Raw genomic sequence first — 20,885 nt, 5'->3', positions numbered from 1 at the left:
TTCCTAGTCAGTGTTTGACATTAGAGGTGAAGGTCAGCGCTCATATAACTCAGATGTGACTGTGTTCATCAAGGTATGTGATTTCTGATTCACGTATCTCATATATAATTTACTGGGTACTGAGACTCTACCTGGGAAGTTTACCCTTAGTCTGCTTCTCTCTGTTCTTTCTGCCACATCTCCTTACACCCAAGCCCCATTGTTATTGATCTAGATGACTCCACTGGTACTTCAATGGGTCTCCTCCTGCTTCCATGTGGGCATTATCCTCACTAACAAAGGAAGAAACCAAAACTCAGAGGAGTCCATTAAATGATTTGATTCATTTAAACATTTCTTTTCGTACCTGATTTATCTCTTAATGAATGCCTGAAGTAGTAAGGTGTCTTTCTTAGGGTTTTTATTGCTGTGCTTGGACACCAAGACCAAGAACTCTTCTTATAAAGACAACATTTAATTGGGGCTGGCTTACAGGTCCAAAAGTCCAGGCCATTATCATCAAGGCAAGAACATGGCAGCATCCAGGTAGGTGTGGTGTGGGAGGAGCTGAGAGTTTTACATCTTCATCTGAAGGCTGCTAGCAGAATTCTGACTTCTAGGCAGCTAGGATGAGGGTCTTAAAGCCCATGTGTGCAGTGACACATCCACTCCAACACAGCCACACCTGCTCCCCAACAGGGCCATACCTTCTAATAATGCCACTCCTGGGCTGAGCACATACAAACCATCCCATAAGGTAAAGGAATAACTGTGTCATACCTGACACCAAAACCTTGTTCTTGGTCTTACTGATCATAGTACTTTCAAGAATGATCCAGAACACAGACCATTCTATTTAATATGGACAAATTAATATATATATATATATATGTATATATATATATATATATATATATATATATATAGTCCTAGTAAAATACATGAATATATAACATGCTTCTTAAGACCCCCCCAAACACAGCCTGACAACCATGGGGTGCTTTCTTAAAGATGACAAACAGAGCTATGGAATTTCTCACAAGGAGCCTGGCTCCCTTTTCTTTACTATTATGTCCCCTTACCTAGGAGTCACAGGCCTGGCTGTAGGCGCCTCATCTCTGCAAAGCATCATTTTGACTTTGAGGCTACGGCCCCTTCACCTCCTTGAAGCAAAGCCTCCCCCTGGATTCTCGAGTTGTCTGTGGTTATATTTGTTGTCTCACTGCATTGCAATTTTTAGTTTCTGCAAACAGCTTTATTATTGACATAACTGGTATAGTTGATACATCTGTATGTGCCCATAGGGATAGTCTAAATATTTAACTTCCCTTTGTAAAACTTGACCATTTTCTTCTACTAGGTTTGTTTATGGCGAATCTGGGTGAAGGAAATTGAGTGTTAGAGGGAAGCTTCCCTTTAATACAGCTGCTGAATGACCATGCATGACCTGTTTATTAACTTTTGTAAAAGATGTTATGAATACGATCCTGTCTGTACAAGTTAAAGCCCATCTTCTACTAGTATAGCTTGCTCATTCTTTCCCTTAGCCCTGGGCATTGAGACTTTGCATTTTCCCCACCACAGAAATATTACCTGAGTCAGAACTGCAGTTCCTATCACTCGAGGCCTATTGGTTAGGAACCTAGAACATGCAACATCTACTCTTGAGACTGAGACTGCTCAGGGCCTGAAATGATTTTCCATTTCTTGCCCTATAGGTTCTTGGGAGCCACAAGGGCATCATTGTTACCAGTCAAGAGACACATGCTCTGTAGGAATATTTTAATATGAGAAGCACTAGGCAGAGAAGGAGGAGGAAGGAGAAGAGGAGGAAGGGGAAGAGGAGGAGGAGGAGGAGGAGTTGGAGAGAACAAACATGCTAATCTTCTTGAAGAGAATGCTGTGTGGTAAGGTCTGGAAAAACAAAACACTTTTGTAACATCTCTGGTGCCAAGTGTTCACCTTGCTGTGTTTCTGGGTGTTCCAGTTCCCAGTTCTGAGACACTTGTGAATTAACAAGATTTTCTACAATTGTACATGGTTGACCCTGAGATATTTTGCAATGCTTATAATTTACATTACTGTTAAATGTACTGTTAAATGAAGACTTAAATTTAATCCATGAAGGGTCACTACAATTCTTTGTATGAACTATAACTTTAACTTTCGTAGTTTAGATAATACTTGAAGCTTAATCTCTAAATTATATTTAGAGCACTATTAAAATATTTTTAAGTTTAGGTTTATGTGACTCTTTAAAGATTTTATGAGAGTTACAATTTTGTACATTTTGCTTCAATAGGCACATTTAAAATATTTTAAAGAAAATAACTGTGAGGATAAGATTTAATTTCTTACATCTAACTTATTCTTTCTATGAATATATATTAAAATTTAATGCAATTACATACAAATTTTATTTAGTCAGAAATTATTGTCAAAGTAGAATACAAATGATGAGAAAATATTAGTTACAACAGCACCATCTATAAATTTTGCTAAACTAAATTAAAGAAAAATACATTTTAAGTACACATAGAAAACCATGAATTCATTTTCTCTTTAGTTTTTTACTAACCTATATTGCCAGTTGGGCAGAAGCTTTGTAAGGAGGATTCTGATAGTTTGTGGGAAAATGCTTAGAAAATAGGACAAGAGACCCAGGACCTCAGTCCTCCAAACAGAATCGTCCTCGGACATGTTCTTATGCCCTCCCAGGTATAGTAAACCAGACTGCATGTACTGTGATCATCTTAGTATTATTCAGATGATGTTCCTAAGTATGGTGTCCTTGGGACTGTGTACAGCCAAGCTCATGTGAACTTTGCTCATATGACCTTGCTTAGTTCTCAGAGTAGAAAGCATCTGCCGCCCTGGATAGAATTGGCTATTGCATGAGACCTTAGTGATCCTCATTTTTGGCTCCACTCTCCCAGCTTCATGCTACGTACTAGAGTGTTTGCACTGGTTCATTAACAATATGTGGGCTGGTAGAATGGAATGGAATGACATCCAGTGACATTTATTCTTATTTATAATCATGCTTTGTATCTATATCATAGCTTTGTATCTGTTTGGTTCGTATAAGGAAAACTATGCCTGGATAGGATAATAAAGTGTGTTTCATTCAACAGATAGCAGGTATAAGTAAGCAATGCCTAACTATGAAAAAGCTGTATGCAATATTAGGGCCTCTGTTTGAACTGTAACACAGATTCTCATGGCTTGGAATATGTGCCAGCCAATAACATTGCTTGAGTGTGTAGTAGTGAAGATGAGATTCTGGCTAAAAAGCCAGAAGGCAGAGAAAGACAAGTTTATTACATTTTTCCCCTCCCCGGGAGCTGAGGACCTAACCCAGGGCCTTGCGCTTGCTAGGCAAGCTCTCTACCTCTGAGCTAAATCCCAAACCCTGACAGATGGGTTTAAATGATCGCCACCATACATACAAAGATAAATGGTGCAGCAAAGAAGGGATGCAGGTCTAGAAAGATGAGTCACACATTCAACCTGGCTTTGGAGTCTACCTGGTGTCAGAAGGAATAGTCACCATATGGAGAGCTGACGGTCGGGACAGAGATGATCTCAGTGAGAAATGTCCTCTCAAAGCTTCTCTCCTGGAGCACGTGATCCCTGGCTGCCGGAACTATTCAGGAAGGTTAGACAACTGTTAGGAGCTGGAGCCTTTCTGGAGAAAACAGGCTTTGAAGATTTCTAGCCTGGTCTCACTTCCTGCTCTCACTCTCTGCTCCCTGTGTGCTGATCTTGGATCTAGGGCAAGGCATCTGAATATATCCTTCCTGTTTCCTGCATTCAGCATGTGGTACCTAAGGTAGTCTCATGGATCCACACACAGGGAAACACAGCCAAGCACATTGGGTGGGAAGTGCTATTGCCCAAGCTTCTTTTCTTTCTCTGAAATCTTTTTATTATTTAAAATAGTGTTTGTGTGTGTGTATCTGTGTGTGTGTGTCTGTGTGTGTGTGTGTGTCTGTGTGTGTGTGTCTGTGTGTGTGTGTGTCTGTGTGTGTGTGTCTGTGTGTGTGTCTGTGTGTGTGTGTCTGTGTGTGTGTGTCTGTGTGTGTGTGTCTGTGTGTGTGTCTGTGTGTGTGTGTCTGTGTGTGTGTGTCTGTGTGTGTGTGTGTGTGTTTCTGTGTGTGTGTTTCTGTGTGTGTGTGTCTGTGTGTCTGTGTGTGTGTGTCTGTGTGTGTGTGTCTGTGTGTGTGTCTGTGTGTGTGTGTCTGTGTGTGTGTGTCTGTGTGTGTGTGTCTGTGTCTGTGTGTCTATGTGTGTGTCTGTGTCTGTGTGTGTGTGTCTGTGCCTGTGTGTGTGTGTCTGTGTGTGTGTGTCTATGTGTGTGTCTGTGTATGTGTGTGCATTTGAGTATAGGTGCCTATAGAGGCCAAAAGTATTAGATCCTCTAGAGCTGAATTTACAGGACGTCATGAGGCACTTGGTATGGGTGCTGGGAATCAGACTCAGGTTCTTGGCAAAAGCAGCTTGTGGTCTTCACTGTTGAGTCACCTCTCCAGCCTCACAGGCTTCATCCTTTCAAATGAGCACTTTCATACACAGTAAATCCCCAAAAGGCCTAGAAAATAACACAAGTTTTCCATTTTAAGAAGGGTCAGCATGCAATTACAGGGAGGGGCTGTAGGCAGCAAGAGTGGAAGCTGTAAATCGGGAGGATGGGCTCTGTATGCGTGAGCCCCTTACTTACGAGTGTTTAATGTCTTCCTCCGACACTGTAGAATACAGTATTTACTCACTGCAAGAGCCGTGGCTTCTGCCCTTCTCCTGGCCATAAAAAATAATAGACAATGTTTGTGTAAAATGACAAATGAGGCAAGGCAAATACTACACCTGTGGAGTACAAATCCACCCACGCTCCTTTTGATCCCTTATCACAAGGGTATTTGGATGTGTCAGAGTAAAGAGGATTTAGTTCTGTTTCCTTATCAGAGCCGATCACACAAGCAAGCAGGAGAAGTAGGTAAACACAGCTTGATTTCAGAGGAGCAGGGCAGAGTCTCTATCCAAACTCTTATCATTTGCAAAATCTATCTCCTTCGTTGGTCTATTGTGTGATGTCAAATGCCATCCTTGAAAGTATTTGCATTTCAAGGCATGACAGAAGTTGAAGGTGATGGAATAAATCTCTAATTTGAACAGCTTAATGCTAGTAAGCCTGTGGTGGGGCTGTTGGTGCTGCTTAGCATCCAAAGGGTACTGGTTCCCGGCACCTCTTGGATTCCAAAAATCATGAATTTTCGAGCCTCCTGTGTAAAATGAATATTTGCATATAACCTACATGCTTTACCCTGTACCCTATAAATCATCTCTGGATCACTTATAATCCATAATATAATGTAAACACTGTGCAAAGAGTTGTTGAATGATACTGATTAGGGGAAAAAGCTGCACATTTTAAAGTTATTTTCAGTCTGTGTTTGGTAGAATCCAAATGCTCAGAACCTGTAGATAAAGGGAGCAGATTTTGTTTGCTTCATCCTGGTAGCCTTCATCTGAGGACTACCATTTTACCAAGTGTGGGGAAGCAGGTCAGAATGGACCTGGATCCTAATGACACAGATGATCCCCTTTGGATCAAATGTTACACATGACCACTGCACTCTGCTGTGGTTCTGTTGGCTTCTCATGATTCCACAATCTGAGCAAATGTTCCCAGCATGGGTCATGATGAAAAGTGCTTAATTAGCCACTTAATGAAAGACCACTAATCTAACATCTCACCTCCTATGTCTCCCGTGCCTGTTCCTAGGAATAAATTAACCAGATGGACTCTGTAGGAGCCTGGAGATGACTTTTTTGGAATTAGATTCTAAGGGAGCATATGCTCTGATCTGGGGAAAGAAACTTTAGACCAAAACTAATGAGCAGTCAGTGCTCCAGAACCATGATAAGGAAAAGGATGGAGCTGAGACACTTGATTGGAGGCTAGGGGATTCTACCTTGTCCTAGAGTCTGAAAAACATTTCGAATCCTTTGTCTTTAAACAGTGAGAGCCTGTGACTGTCTGATAGAACACAGCTCTTGCTTTCTAGGCAAGTGACCGGGTTATTCAAGGGCACTCAGTCTCCAGGAAATCAGGTGGCACCACCCTTAGGCATGGATGGTTTCAGAGCCAACAAGGAAGTGCACTTCCAGTAACCTAGTTTCCATCAACCAGTACTCTACGAGCTATCCTACTGAATGTCAGAAATGGGCTTGTTTTAATGAAAAAAATAAGAAATTCTTTCCTACGATATGGAGCGTTCAAAATGTGATCACATGGGAAAGATTCGGGGCTCCTCAGATCCACTGAGGAGCAGGGAGATATCTAGAGGCCCCTTCTTCAGCCCCCACATCTTATGAGAGGAAAGTACAAAGTCCAGTCATGCCTGTGGCTTGTACGTGTGTTAGCCATGTGTAATGACCAACTGGCACCATCGGGACAGATTTCTAGTCTGAATATTATCTCTAGAATGCAATATTTAGTTTGGTGGAACCTAGACTGCATAGAAGGACTGTAAGTCAGCAGGTCACCGAATGCTGGAACACTGTGTGCATTGCTTTTACTGTCTGTCGCCTTGAGGTTGCTTTACTAAATGATTTTCAAGAGGGCGGACTGCTTATAGCACTCTTTGTAATTGAACAGGGTGATTTCTTCAATAGTTACTCTTCACTCTCCTCTGTTATTTTTCAGGGGTGAGTATTCTTTACAACCCAAGGAAAATTGCATTGCCCACCCTGTACATATCATTCTACATATACACAATGCATATACACTGTGGGGTCAATGTGTAGGGAACGGCAGCTGTGAAACCTGGAGGTGGCTTTGGCATGGAAAGGAAAGAGAACACTGAGAGGATTTGACTTGTGCCTCCCCTGTCACCTGTGATGAGGTTTTCTTTTTGGGTCAGTCGTTCCCAGCTCTAAGAGCAAGTAGATGAGTTTCAACATCTCAAAGTTTCCTTCTGGTCTTCAAGGTCAGCGGTTCACATTTCCAGGGTCCTCAGAACACAAGGGGAAAATGATCTTTCCCCTTCTTTGACACATCACTAGGAAGTCATTTCTGTTTCAACAGCATCAGCTCATCTATGGTACCATATTGGGGGTGAGTGCAGTTTTTTTCTTTCCATATCTTGGTAAGCCTATAAACATATTTCATTTATTTTAATTAATAATGCAACATATATTGATGAAGTACAAGGTGAAGCTTTGGTAGTTGATGTTTGCATACATGGAAGACTAATGAAACCAAACTAATTAAATTTTCATCACCCCAAATGCCTATATTTTATCTAATGAGAACACTTGAAATCTACTTTTATGAAATCTGTAACTTACAGTATGTTAATATTAGTTATACTGTGAGATACACTCTGAAACATATTGGTCATGTGGAAGTGACTAATTGTGCCTTTGATTGATGTCCCTTCATCTCACAACCTCTCTACCCCCGTCCTTGCTAGCCACCACTCAATCTTCACCAGCACAACTTTGACTTATTTAGTCACCACACAGGAGTACACTCATACAGTATCTGCTTTTCCATGCTTAACTTTGTTCATTTGACACAATAAATGCCCTTCATGTCATTTGTGCTACTCTTAGTTATTATTAGAACAAAGTACCTGTGAGTAGGAAGTTCATGAAGGGGCTTATTTCGCTTTCTTTTGCAAACTGATAAGGCCAGTACTAGCTTTGATATGATGAGGACTTCAAGCTGAGGGTATCACAATGGAAGAAAACAGTCTGGTGACCCCCAAAGGAAGAAGAGAACAATTTCAAGGTCACATTCCCAGGGACTAGTGTTAGGGGCCCAGGAGGGTTATATAATGTATTTAAAGGCAGTTAGAAACTCCTGTGACCCAAAGGCCTCCCAGAAGGCTTCATGTTTTAAAGGTCCGATTGCTTGAGTGACACAGTTGATCTATATCCAAAGTATGAGGAGAAGTGGGGAGTTTCAACTCTAGCTCAGTGGGGATGAATTTAACTGAATGTATTCCTTCTTGTAACTGGAGAAAAGACTCACAGGTACTCTTCTTTCTCTGTGGGAAATGGAGATGAGGAAGGAAAAAATGACAGAAGTCACTCTAACTTGTAGTACAGAATTGAGATGAAGAATGGGAGAGAGGTTTCCTGAGAAGGATACATGGTATAGTGAGTGTTGTTTTTACAACAAAATCCCCAAAATTCAATTTATCAAATGAAGGCTCAGGAGCTGGATGCTGTGGTGAAAGCCTGCTAGCTCAGGGAGGCAGAGAGAGCACCCAGTTGACCTTCCTCCTCAACTGATGTCCCGGAAGAAATAAGCTCCTGCTCCACACTGTCTTAAACACCCTGCAACTCAAAGACTTTCCTTTCTCTTTCCTGGTTCTGTTTTGTTTCTTTTATGTTTACTCCCTGTTAACTGGTTGCTTTCTCTACTTCTTGACTTTATTTACTCTTGTTTACAGAGAGCTTTGCTAGGGCTGAGCCACACTACAACAAGAAACAGGTTTTTCCAGTTCACAGTCTTGAGGTTCACAGGGTGATCAAATATCCTGCAACAGGTGAGTATCACAGAATGTGGGGCATGAAAGGAGAGGAAAGTATCTGCGTGCCTGCGGAACTTTCTTAGGGGCCACAACACTTCCCATGGGCACAGAGCCTTTACAAAAGCCACAGAGCCTTTACAAAAGCCACTGAGCGTTGACCTCTTAGACTTTAGAGCAGAAAGCCCCTTTCTTTTCTGAAGGAGAAGCCTCTTCTGTCATGGTGTGATTAGTTTTCACAAGGAAATAGAGTTTTTGCCTGGCTTTGTTTCTTCTTTTGCAGATTAACATTAACACTCAAGAACTACAGAGTGGGGGTCATTTATAAGACCTCAAACTGGTATTTATCTCCAGTGCCAGAGCTGGGCAGTGGGCAGTTGTATGCTACACAGTCAAGGAGACCTGGAGAAAAGCGAGGGGAGATGTTAGCAGGCTCTCTGAGAGTCAAAAAAATTCATATATGCACTTTCCTGTCCCTGTAGACTCAACAGTTAAAGGAAGAGTGTAGGGAAGGCCGATTCTCACTGGCATAAGAACTCTTCCTGTATTTTTAAGTCTGTCCACTGGGAAATCTGATTTCAGCAACTAAATCATGAAGGAGATGGCTTGACAACTCCTGAGAATCTCATCTGTTCCCTAATTCCACTCCAGAGAGACAAACTTATTTATTCCATCAAGACCAAATATTTCCACCAGTATAATAATATTGAGGTCTCATAGCTAGGTTATCACACATTTGGGAATTTCTTCCAAGGACATAAGTTTGGAAAAGAAAGTATGGTTTTTACTTATTCTTTGCAACACAATTATTTATAATTGCAGGACCACTGAGATAAACTTTAGCATCATAAAAATGGAAATAGTATGGAAACAATGTACTTCCTCAATGGATCATTAAAATAATCACAGTTTAATCAATAGAATAATAAGAAAAGAGGTTTAAAGTTAAAGCATAGTCAGAAAATAAAATACAACCTATCACCCGTGTTATGCTTACAAAATTTTAAATGTGTCTATATGGACTAGTATGAAAAAAGATTAAAAGGAAAAAAATTAAAAAGCTACAACAGAAAATAAGGCAACTACCAACTGGTCAACAGTTGATCCTATATGGTCACTTCTTCTCATGTGAGGAGCATGCCATCTAATTCTAGGGCATCTAATCTGCAGATTGGGGGCTGGCAAGCTCTGGTCTCTGACAGTGGTTTCTGAGTGTTCCATGGTGCAGTCAGTGGATGTACTATGATGTCAGAGCATGCAGTATAAGCAAATAATAAAAGACAGAGATTCTTGTGATTCTTGCCAAACGATTGTTAAATCCATCTCATCTTCAGGCCATCAGTGGGGTTCTGACAGCTCTCAGTGTGTCAGTATAAAAGAAGATCTCCCATGAGGGAAAAACACACAATGCCTATACAGAAAACCTCTCACCACAGAATCACATGTCTTTATCCTCCACCACTCATGGCCATTTGATGTGAGCGGATCCTGTGCTGTGGAGATACATAATTTCTGATCCTGACTCACAGTTACTGTGCTCTGCCAGCTATAAAGAAATACTTCTCCACTGCCCAGGGTGCAAGCTGGAGGCTTAGGAGTTTCTTCTCCTCTTTCAAGATCTGACTGGAGCACTGTGCCTTCTCTGACCTTCCTGACCTCAGATGACTCCCACCTCACCCCAGCTTCTTCTGTCTGCATTTTCCTTTGGTCGCACACACTGTATTCCTTGACAGTTAGGAATGTCTGCCTATCAGTATTCACTGTGTTTCAGAATCCACCTGAAGACAACAGACCCTGTGTTGCCAGCCCTGGGATCCAATCTCATTCAGTTTGAGATGAAATTTTCCAACAATCTGGACCCCTAGAGCCTCTTTGAGGCAGATCCAGTTTTGACAAGTGGATGTTCACAAAGAATTAATACAGTATTGTGAGAACCAAAATATGTTTGTCTCAAAGCTGATTTGTTCAACTCCTCTTAATAAAATAATACATTTTGGCTAGCTAAGTTTCCAAATTTGCTATTTTGACTATAAAATAGTTTTCAAAAACATTCATGGAATGAAGGGAGAAAGAACATAAAATTCTGTGAAGGACCCTGATGGGTCTCCCTGAGTATGATGGGATGGTCGACGTCTGTGCTTCAATACAATTCCTTCTATGGTTCTTAATTCATAAGGACCGAGAGCTCTCCCATAATAGCCTGCTGTGCAATCTGCCAGAATCGGAGCTGTTGGTGATCCTCAGATGACTTCCTAAGAAGAAGACGAATGGGAGCCCAGACTAGAGCAAACATTATACATGTTGTGTCCCAAACTCAGGAATCAAGTTTGACAGTATCTAATGTAATATTTTAGAAATAAAATGTAGAGCAAAAAAAAAAAGGCATCACTGATAAATATCAACATTTTAAATGCAGGCATCGCCGTCATGGTGGTACATCTAGCAATATCGAAGCCTAAGGCAAAAGGAAAATCAGTAATACTGATCCCGACCTTATTGAAAAGTTTGATATTAAGTTCCTTACAGATTTTTACATTTATTTAATATTGCCTTAGTTAGAATTTATCAAAATTTTATTTATCTTAATCACTTCAGTGTTTTGTACTCTGCCTGTTGTTACTCTTATAACAAGTTCCTCACCGATTTAACCTTCCCCAAACTCCCACATCCTACCATGAAATGGACACTTGAATTCTTCCCTGAAATTGGACTCCAGCTTTGCCAAGGAAACTGAGAACACCATTAATTCCAAAGAAGCAAGCTAACCAGAAAATCCTTCTAGCCCAATCTTGCAGAGCCACATGCATGCTGATGGAATTGGTTATAGTAGAAAACGATTACTTTACGAAGATGGAAAGGTTGAAGCTGATTGGAATAGGATCCCCTGTGCCTCAGATTGCTGATCCAGACCAATACAACCCCAGTCTTGGGATTGCCTTTAAGAGTGTCAGAAATTGGGGAAGAAAATACTGAAGCAGTGAGAAATATACCCAGTGTGTGTATGGCGGCAATGTCCAGTCTCCAAGACAGAAACGCACAGAGCTTGTCTACTGACGGTGTTTTGGACTGAGAACTTAAGGAGTTCAACATTGTGAAACATTTGCCTAATATCCCATAAATGTCCATAATGGTGAGATAGAGTCAGGGCTGGTAGACACAAATTTTGAGTGTAGAGTCAAAAGTGTGGGCAGGGTACACAAACTGGCGAGATCACTGGAAAGGAGAGCATAAAAGGATATCTAAACAGAGGCAGAAAAAAAGATGTCTCAGAGTATATATTATTAAGCCCCCCCCCCGCCCCTGGAATAAAACAAACTGGTTAGTATGAGAGTTTTACAAAATTCCTTATGTGTTGTTGCCAGGGAAGTTAAATCAGGATGAGGGAGTTTAAAGGGCAAAATTGGCTGCTCTTACAAAGGATCTTGAACAACAGCATCAGCCCTGAAAACACAAAGCGAACATAGGTGACACTGGAGGTGACATTTGGGACCAGAGGCCATATCCTTGACAGTGAAAGAGAAGTCCTGCCAGTCTTCAGTCAGGGTGCTGTCTTTGTAAGACGGTGAGACCATGGCTAGCGGCAGAACAGTGACTTACTAGGTGACCATGGTCTTGTACAGAGTAGAAAAAAGACACAGGAAAGTGGAACCAGGGTACTCAAGGCTCGGGGGCTCAGCCCTGACCCAGAGATGCCTGGAGAGTGGTCCAAGAGGGAGGAAGAGTTAGGGGTCTGGATGAGAAAGACGGGCTTGGCAGACCACCCAAGTAGGAGCATTGTCCTCTGAATGCGGATGCTCTGCAGGGCAGCTTTGGGCACAGAGGGAAACTACTTGGCCCAATGCGAGGAAAGTTCTTGGCTCCAAGCCCTGGCACGGAAGTAAGGCTGAATACCCATTCTTCCCTCACAGAAAACCTGAAGTAACTCTAGTGCAGTATAATAGACGTTTCCTAAGAGAGAGAAAATAGGAGCTGTACTAGGAGTGACCTGTGGTGGGAAGGATAAGCAGTCCACTTGCAGTCAGGCGTAAACGCATGACTCTTGGTATAAAATCACAAAGCGTGGGAGGCATACATGTATTGCTAGAGGAAGATCACTTTTTCTTAGGGATACTCTTGAATAATTATTTATAAATCCCAAACATATAATGTATTCTGATCTTTCTTCCATACCTCACTTTGGGTAAAATTTGAGAGGTGTTGACAAAGAAACAGATTGGGGTGGGTGGGGGGGTGGGGGGGGGGGAACGACAGCAAGCAAATGCGCATGCTCCATCGCCAGCGGTGAGTGCGTTCCTGTGGACACAAGGCATGGTTTGTAGTAGAATTCCTTGATAAATCATTTTGGTCCAGTTTAGTGAGCACCCAGTTGAAGGAGCTGCACTGCTCTGCCTTGTGGAGTGGGACACATCTAAGTTTCAGGGAGGTTCATTGATAGAGACAGCCTGTTAGTGAGAGGAGAGCTAACAGGAGGATGAAACCCCGTGTGGAGACCTCTGGGTGCTGAAATTGTAAGGAAGAAAGTCACTGTTGTGTGGCCTGCCTATACTAAGTTTCAACTGATTCTCGGAAGTCCCTGTAAGATAGGACATCAAGGCTGCATTTAAAGTTATCTGCTGCACTTCGTGAGGTTGGCATGGATAGCCTCCTCCCCGCTCACCTGACCACCAGTTAATCAGCAAAAGCCCCCGAGGAACCCAGTAACTACATTTATGTAAGTCTTAACCTTCTTGGGTTCTCTCTGAGATGCCAATGGCCAGGCTCTGGGGCGTGTCTTTAAGTGCCCCCTTTCCCTCATAATCCTTGATCTTAAGCCTATATTAAAACATCACTGTTAACCTCCAACTCTGCTTCACAAAAATAACTGACCAAACTTCTTCAAACACAAATGGCTCCAGTGAATGGTATTTTGAAGGCAAAACAAAACAAGCCACCACGCAGTCAGGACTGAGATTGTGCACAGAGGGCGAGAAGTGAACAGACCGGGGTGGGAATCTGAGCTGCCGACAGACTGAACCAGAGAAGCCACTGAGAAGAGGCTCAGTCCCAGCCCTTGAAAACCCTTGGTTCCCGTGGCCTTGGCAGGCAGAGAGAGGGATGTACCAGCTGGGCATCTCACAATGAGATGAGAGAGAGGCGCTCCAGGGCTACACTTCACAATTACATCGAAAGGTGACCCCTTAAGGCTGCTGAGAGGAGGGCTTAGAGGTGACTGACATTGAAATGAGGGCGTAAATGCCATCATGAACCACATAATGGCATAATAGAGTTTCTTTTCCCAGAGTAATAATAATGCACTTGAGAGAAAGCTTTTATATGAGTAAAGAGACCATTATTTCTGAATATTTAATGCAAAATTGCCATAGAATAAAATGATCATTAAATATGTAAATGCTATTTACGTGTGCTTATTACTTCGATAACTCATCTCTTATATAATGTGATCTCTGTGTCCTAATTTGTCACTTGGTCATGGGCACCACAAATCAAAATCGAGGACAGCTTTACACAAAGAAAGCAAGTTGAAGAAATGTACACACAAAAATCTTGCCAGCAGCCGATTCTGGTTGAGGGAGAAAAGATGGAAGCTTGTACCCCCGCAAAGGACTGATGTAATACCAGATGCTAAAGGATTATTTGGATAAAAGCTAACTCCAAACCTCCAGTCTCAAGTGCAGACAACTGGTTGCCGTAGTCTCTTTAATGCACCATTAAACCAAAGATTAAGACATCTTAAAAAATGGGCCTCTGTTCATCACAAATGAGCCAATTTTCTCTTTTTCTCAGGAGCGCTGTTTAGGTTTCGTTTGTTATTGTTAAAAGCAAATAAAACGAAAGCCAAGGTCTGTGAAAGCCCCATCCCCCACACCCCCCACCATGATGCTCACTAAATGTGTGTTTCTTGGTGTAACAAAGGGACCAACTCTTGTTACTCTAAGAACAGTCTGGTGCCTGCAGCCCTTGCTACATTCCTAGAAAGGCAGGTGCTGGCCAAAGCCAGAGTTGCAGAGTCAGATCTACATTTGAATAGATTTCTAGGTGGATTGCAGCCACCTTGGTGGCTTTTACATTCCTATTGGCAAGCTGGAAGTGCCTTCCCTAGAGTCTTTGTCCCTGAGAATTCCAAGTAGGAATTATCTCAAAGGAAGATTGTACAAAGGTGTGGTGAAGCCCTGCCCCAAACCCTCTTTCGTCATCATGGCTTCAGAGACAAACACACTCATGTCCTTGAGGTCCACCTTTCCCCGCATCTGTCCCATGCAGTGCTCAGACTGTTAGGTCTTCTGTCATAAGGATTCCTAGTCTCAGTCCCCACCCTCCTCACAGACGCAGAGGCAAGGGCATGCCATACAGTTCTCCAGGTCACCTCTTTTCAGTCCCACTGGTTTCTGAGATTTTTCTGAAAGCTCTGGCAGGTCCCCTGGAATGTACAATGCCAGGTAAAAGCTTTGAAGGGCTCTTGGAGGCTTTTTCTAGCTGGTCCTAAGTCATATGTGTTGGGAGCCGCGCCCACATTCGCCGTTACAAGATGGCGCTGACAGCTGTGTTCTAAGTGGTAAACAAATAATCTGCGCATGTGCCAAGGGTATCTTATGACTACTTGTGCTCTGCCTTCCCCGTGACGTCAACTCGGCCGATGGGCTGCAGCCAATCAGGGAGTGACACGTCCGAGGCGAAGGAGAATGCTCCTTAAGAGGGACGGGGTTTCGTTCTCTCTCTCTCTCTTGCTTGCTTTTCTCTCTCTCTTGCTTTTCTCTCTCTCTTGCTTCTTGCTCTCTTGCTTCTTGCACTCTGTTCCTGAAGATGTAAGAATAAAGCTTTGCCGCAGAAGATTCTGGTCTGTGGTGTTCTTCCTGGCCGGTCGTGAGAACGCGTCTAATAACAATTGGTGCCGAATTCCGGGACGAGAAAAAAACTCGGGACTGGCGCAAGGAGGATCCCTCATTCCGGAACCAGAACTGCGGATCACGTTTATAAAGGTTCCCGTAACACAGACTGTTGAGAAGGATTCAACTGCCGAATTCAGAACTCATCAGCTGGGGAACGACGGTGATAAAGGTTCCCGTAAAGCAGACTGTTGAGAAGGATTCAACTGCCGAATTCAGAACTCATCAGCTGGGGAACGACGGTGATAAAGGTTCCCGTAAAGCAGACTGTTAAGAAGGATTCAACTGTATGAATTCAGAACTTTTCAGCTGGGGAACGAGGTAAGTCTGATCTTGAACTTTCTAACGAAATTCAAGACAGTCTATCAGAAGTAAAGTGGAATATGTTTGGCCTTGAATTTTTTCTGGTGTTAGGAGCCCTTTTGTTCCTTTTCACATGTTATCAAGTGGTTAAGATAGGGCGGATTCTAGATGAAATTCAGGACAATCTATCAGAAGTAAAGCGGGGAGAGAGAGTAGGAACAAAGAGGAAATATGGTACACAAAATAAGTATACAGGCCTTTCCAAGGGTCTTGAACCCGAGGAAAAGTTTAGGTCAGGTAGGAATACCTGGGGAGAGATTAGAAGGAAGGAAAAGAAAAAAGAAAAGAAGAAAGATCAATTAGCGGAGGTCTCTAGGAGAAGGAGCCTGTGCTCTGAAGAAACAGTCTGGGAGAAAAAAGCGGCTCATTATGAAAGAAAAGGATACCAGCCGCCAAGTAAAGTGCTAACTAGTCATTTAAGGAAAAAGCCAAAAGCGGCTGGCGAAGGCCAGTTTGCTAATTGGCCTCAGGGCAATCGGCTACCAGGTGCACTCCCGCCCTATGCGGAGTCCCCGCCCTGCGTAGTGCGTCAGCCCGTAGTGCGTCAGCAATGCGCAGAGAGGCAGTGCGCAGAGAGGCAGTGCGCAGACTCATTCATTCCCCGAGAGGAACAAAGGAAAATACAACAGGCATTTCCAGTCTTTGAAGGAGCCGAGGGTGGGCGTGTCCACGCTCCGGTAGAATACTTACAAATTAAAGAAATTGCTGAGTCGGTTCGTAAATACGGAACCAATGCTAATTTTACCTTGGTGCAGTTAGACAGGCTTGCCGGCATGGCACTAACTCCTGCCGACTGGCAAATGATTGCAAAAGCCGCTCTCCCTAATATGGGCAAATATATGGAATGGAGAGCGCTTTGGCACGAAGCTGCACAAGCGCAGGCCCGAGCAAACGCAGCTGCTTTGACTCCAGAGCAGAGAGATTGGACTTTTGACTTGTTAACGGGTCAGGGAGCTTATTCTGCTGATCAGACAAACTACCATTGGGGAGCTTATGCCCAGATTTCTTCCACGGCTATTAGGGCCTGGAAGGCGCTCTCTCGAGCAGGTGAAACCACTGGTCAGTTAACAAAGATAATCCAGGGACCTCAGGAATCCTTCTCAGATTTTGTGGCCAGAATGACAGAGGCAGCAGAGCGTATTTTTGGAGAGTCAGAGCAAGCTGCGCCTCTGATAGAACAGCTAATCTATGAGCAAGCCACAAAGGAGTGCCGAGCGGCCATAGCCCCAAGAAAGAACAAAGGCTTACAAGACTGGCTCAGGGTCTGTCGAGAGCTTGGGGGACCTCTCAGCAATGCAGGTTTAGCGGCTGCCATCCTTCAATCTCAAAACCGCTCCATGAGCAGAAATAATCAGAGGACATGTTTTAATTGCGGAAAGCCTGGGCATTTTAAGAAAGATTGCAGAGCTCCAGATAAACAGGGAGGGACTCTCACTCTTTGCTCTAAGTGTGGCAAGGGTTATCATAGAGCTGACCAGTGTCGCTCTGTGAGGGATATAAAGGGCAGAGTCCTTCCCCCACCTGATAGTCAATCAGCTGATGTGCCAAAAAACGGGTCATCGGGCCCTCGGTCCCAGGGCCCTCAAAGATATGGGAACCGGTTTGTCAGGACCCAGGAAGCAGTCAGAGAGGCGACCCAGGAAGACCCACAAGGGTGGACCTGCGTGCCGCCTCCGACTTCCTACTAATGCCTCAAATGAGTATTCAGCCGGTGCCAGTGGAGCCTATACCATCCTTGCCCCCGGGAACCATGGGCCTTATTCTCGGCCGGGGTTCACTCACCTTGCAGGGCTTAGTAGTCCACCCTGGAGTTATGGATTGTCAACATTCCCCTGAAATACAGGTCCTGTGCTCAAGCCCTAAAGGCGTTTTTTCTATTAGTAAAGGAGATAGGATAGCTCAGCTGCTGCTCCTCCCTGATAATACCAGGGAAAAATCTGCAGGACCTGAGATAAAGAAGATGGGCTCCTCAGGAAATGATTCTGCCTATTTGGTTGTATCTTTAAATGATAGACCTAAGCTCCGCCTTAAGATCAACGGAAAAGAGTTTGAAGGCATCCTTGATACCGGAGCAGATAAAAGTATAATCTCTACACATTGGTGGCCCAAAGCATGGCCCACCACAGAGTCATCTCATTCATTACAGGGCCTAGGATATCAATCATGTCCCACTATAAGCTCCATTGCCTTGACGTGGGAATCCTCTGAAGGGCAGCAAGGGAAATTCATACCTTATGTGCTCCCACTCCCGGTTAACCTCTGGGGAAGGGATATTATGCAGCATTTGGGCCTTATTTTGTCCAATGAAAACGCCCCATCGGGAGGGTATTCAACTAAAGCAAAAAATATCATGGCAAAGATGGGTTATAAAGAAGGAAAAGGGTTAGGACATCAAGAACAGGGAAGGATAGAGCCTATCTTACCTAATGGAAACCAAAACAGACAGGGTCTGGGTTTTCCTTAGCGGCCATTGGGGCAGCACGACCCATACCATGGAAAACAGGGGACCCAGTGTGGGTTCCTCAATGGCACCTATCCTCTGAAAAACTAGAAGCTGTGATTCAACTGGTAGAGGAACAATTAAAACTAGGCCATATTGAGCCATCTACCTCACCTTGGAATACTCCAATTTTTGTAATTAAGAAAAAGTCAGGAAAGTGGAGACTGCTCCATGACCTCAGAGCCATTAATGAGCAAATGAACTTATTTGGCCCAGTACAGAGGGGTCTCCCTGTACTTTCCGCCTTACCACGTGGCTGGAATTTAATTATTATAGATATTAAAGATTGTTTCTTTTCTATACCTTTGTGTCCAAGAGATAGGCCCAGATTTGCCTTTACCATCCCCTCTATTAATCACATGGAACCTGATAAGAGGTATCAATGGAAGGTCTTACCACAGGGAATGTCCAATAGTCCTACAATGTGCCAACTTTATGTGCAAGAAGCTCTTTTGCCAGTGAGGGAACAATTCCCCTCTTTAATTTTGCTCCTTTACATGGATGACATCCTCCTGTGCCATAAAGACCTTACCATGCTACAAAAGGCATATCCTTTTCTACTTAAAACTTTAAGTCAGTGGGGTTTACAGATAGCCACAGAAAAGGTCCAAATTTCTGATACAGGACAATTCTTGGGCTCTGTGGTGTCCCCAGATAAGATTGTGCCCCAAAAGGTAGAGATAAGAAGAGATCACCTCCATACCTTAAATGATTTTCAAAAGCTGTTGGGAGATATTAATTGGCTCAGACCTTTTTTAAAGATTCCTTCCGCTGAGTTAAGGCCTTTGTTTAGTATTTTAGAAGGAGATCCTCATATCTCCTCCCCTAGGACTCTTACTCTAGCTGCTAACCAGGCCTTACAAAAGGTGGAAAAGGCCTTACAGAATGCACAATTACAACGTATTGAGGATTCGCAGCCTTTCAGTTTGTGTGTCTTTAAGACAGCACAATTGCCAACTGCAGTTTTGTGGCAGAATGGGCCATTGTTGTGGATCCATCCAAACGTATCCCCAGCTAAAATAATAGATTGGTATCCTGATGCAATTGCACAGCTTGCCCTTAAAGGTCTAAAAGCAGCAATCACCCACTTTGGGCAAAGTCCATATCTTTTAATTGTACCTTATACCGCTGCACAGGTTCAAACCTTGGCAGCCACATCTAATGATTGGGCAGTTTTAGTTACCTCCTTTTCAGGAAAAATAGATAACCATTATCCAAAACATCCAATCTTACAGTTTGCCCAAAATCAATCTGTTGTGTTTCCACAAATAACAGTAAGAAACCCACTTAAAAATGGGATTGTGGTATATACTGATGGATCAAAAACTGGCATAGGTGCCTATGTGGCTAATGGTAAAGTGGTATCCAAACAGTATAATGAAAATTCACCTCAAGTGGTAGAATGTTTAGTGGTCTTAGAAGTTTTAAAAACCTTTTTAAAACCCCTTAATATTGTGTCAGATTCCTATTATGTGGTCAATGCAGTAAATCTTTTAGAAGTGGCTGGAGTGATTAAGCCTTCCAGTAGAGTTGCCAATATTTTTCAGCAGATACAATTAGTTTTGTTATCTAGAAGATCTCCTGTTTATATTACTCATGTTAGAGCCCATTCAGGCCTACCTGGCCCCATGGCTCTGGGAAATGATTTGGCAGATAAGGCCACTAAAGTGGTGGCTGCTGCCCTATCATCCCCGGTAGAGGCTGCAAAAAATTTTCATAACAATTTTCATGTGACGGCTGAAACATTACGCAGTCGTTTCTCCTTGACAAGAAAAGAAGCCCGTGACATTGTTACTCAATGTCAAAGCTGCTGTGAGTTCTTGCCAGTTCCTCATGTGGGAATTAACCCACGCGGTATTCGACCTCTACAGGTCTGGATGTTACACATGTTTCTTCCTTTGGAAAACTTCAATATCTCCATGTGTCCATTGACACATGTTCTGGCATCATGTTTGCTTCTCCGTTAACCGGAGAAAAAGCCTCACATGTGATTCAACATTGCCTTGAGGCATGGAGTGCTTGGGGGAAACCCAGACTCCTTAAGACTGATAATGGACCAGCTTATACGTCTCAAAAATTCCAGCAGTTCTGCCGTCAGATGGACGTAACCCACCTGACTGGACTTCCATACAACCCTCAAGGACAGGGTATTGTTGAGCGTGCGCATCGCACCCTCAAAGCCTATCTTATAAAACAGAAGAGGGGAACTTTTGAGGAGACTGTACCCCGAGCACCAAGAGTGTCGGTGTCTATGGCACTCTTTACACTCAATTTTTTAAATATTGATGCTCATGGCCATACTGCGGCTGAACGTCATTGTACAGAGCCAGATAGGCCCAATGAGATGGTTAAATGGAAAAATGTCCTTGATAATAAATGGTATGGCCCGGATCCTATTTTGATAAGATCCAGGGGAGCTATCTGTGTTTTCCCACAGAATGAAGACAACCCATTTTGGTTACCAGAAAGACTCACCCGAAAAATCCAGACTGACCAAGGGAATACTAATGTCCCTCGTCTTGGTGATGTCCAGGGCGTCAATAATAAAGAGAGAGCAGCGTTGGGGGATGTATAATGCTCAAGTATTCTCCTGCTTTTTTACCACTAACTAGGAACTGG

Source organism: Mus musculus, chromosome 14 (assembly GCF_000001635.26).
Source record: "Mus musculus strain C57BL/6J chromosome 14, GRCm38.p6 C57BL/6J".
Classification (NCBI taxonomy): Eukaryota; Metazoa; Chordata; class Mammalia; order Rodentia; family Muridae; genus Mus; species Mus musculus.
The sequence above is the reverse complement of the archived record's forward strand: the minus strand, read 5'-3'. Positions refer to the sequence as shown.